At 31.1% G+C, this 1,990-nt stretch overlaps 1 long non-coding RNA gene across 1 annotated transcript; it reads right to left on the reverse strand.

Moving 5' to 3' along the window:
* Positions 1-600: 600 nt before the first annotated feature.
* LOC129952270 (uncharacterized) lies at positions 601-1,990 on the reverse strand. The gene is made up of 2 exons (XR_008782289.1): positions 1,482-1,990; positions 601-1,418 (listed from the first exon to the last, which is right to left on the reverse strand). It is a non-coding gene; the product is annotated as an uncharacterized LOC129952270 (long non-coding RNA).

The following is a 1,990-nucleotide window of genomic DNA, read 5'->3' on the forward strand; positions in this document are numbered from 1 at the left end:
GAAAACGATTGACGTGAAACAAATTATTGACGATATCTTTAATGATAATCGTTTTGAAGATTATCGTTTCGGAAATTACAAGTTGTATACTTTTTTACAAATAACTCGAAAGCTGTAGTGAATTATCAAAGTTATCCATTGAAATTGTTATTTTACAATAATTGTGTAATCCGCAATCTTAATTTCTCAATTAAATTTAAATTATCTCAATATAGGTATCCAACTCGTTCCATAAGGTATCTTAAAATCCACAAATCCAGAATAGCCTCGAGAACTCGAGATTGATGAGATCGTTTTTTGTAGTAATCTTTGTCCGATATTCATGACATAGGGTTCATTTTATGGGTTGTTAAGAACAATAAAAAAAGGTAAAGCATTAAAAAAAAAACAAAGATACCCCCAATCCTGACTGTTGTAAAGCCATATTGTTTAATCATGTTTTATTAGTTTTATAATCTTTTGCTTAGGTATAAGTTTTTAAATCGTAAATTTAATTTTCCACTTGTTCAAAGCCTAGGTACTTGTTATTTCAGTTATAATCGTTTTTCTTTGAATTTTTTTATTCACCCCTATCACAGAGTCCCTCGTAGCGAGTCCCCGAAAATTGTGTTACGCTACGAATACGAATACATTTACATCATAAGCCCCGAACGAATTCAAGAAAGCATTGGCACACAGAAATACTAATTTCGGAGTTTTAAAATCAGCTGATATGCGTCAAAATAAGAAAACTAAATAAAAGTTCGTTTTTCATCTTTCGATTTGTTCTTGTTTTTATTTGTTTTTGTCTTTAAAAATTGATAGTATTGTCGTTGCAATCTTTGAAATAAATGAAGAAAATACACGAAGACTGGATGAATCATATGATTGACGCGAAGTGGTTGAAAGACGCCGTGGAACATTTTTCACATCAACTACGTACGTCTGATGACATCGAAACATCGGCAAGTTGGTTCTCTTCACAAGGTTCATTTGATTCTAAAGGCTTGGAAGAATTTTCAAATCCAAAAGATTGTGGATCTTTTATTCCGCTGGTCAAAGTTTCAAAGCCATTCAGTCTTATGACACCTTCTTCGAGGCTGCTACAAAAATGCATTCTACTTGCTCTGCCACCTGTAGCTTTGCATTCTTTTTTGTTCTCAACCATTTTCCTCTTGATTTATGCCTTCCCATCTAACCGCACTTAAGAATTAAATTATAAAAAAGTTTGGACTAATTTATTCAATTTACTTTTTTCCAGCTAGAGGTGTCCCTACAAGGTGGGCCTTTAACTATTTAACTCTTTTTTACTGCCTCCCAAAACGAATTTACTTCCTCCTTAGGGATTTTTGAAAATCCTTGGGCAATTTCAAGTTTTTCTTGAAGACTTTTCATAAAGCCTTTCGAATTGAATTTTATTTGTGATAACTTTATTTGCCCTTAAAAAAAAATAAAAAAAAGATACGTAAACACTTCCATATTAAAACAATAGTAAAACTTACATGATTCTTTTCATATATTTTATTTTTATTTAATTTATCTTCGCAAGCTTAATTTTTTGTTCGTTTTAAAAACTCCGATCAAAATAATTGTTCATGGAAAAAACTGCCAAACTTCCTATTCATTCGGGGCTAGTGATATCAATTTTCACGAACTCCGAATTTCGTAGCAATTTTTTTTAGTACGACGGGACCAATGATACAATTATTCGGGGTTCGTATTACCAATCCGTTACGGCGGGGCCTGTGATAAGGCTGATTATTATTTTTTCGAAATTTTCAGAAATAATTTTAATTCTGTTTTCAAATCTTGTCAAGGAGTGCTTAGTATTGATTTTTAAATAGTTTTTTTATTTTTGTTCGTCGTTGTACAGATACATTACATATGTATATACCAATTTGTAAGTTTGGTTGTCTTTAAATGTTTTTTATGTTTAATTCGTATTTGTTCTAGAAAATAAAATTGTACAATTTCCGAAAAAGTTGTTTGATTTTTTGGACACGATATTTGT

Source organism: Eupeodes corollae, chromosome 3 (genome assembly GCF_945859685.1).
Source record: "Eupeodes corollae chromosome 3, idEupCoro1.1, whole genome shotgun sequence".
NCBI lineage: Eukaryota > Metazoa > Arthropoda > Insecta > Diptera > Syrphidae > Eupeodes > Eupeodes corollae.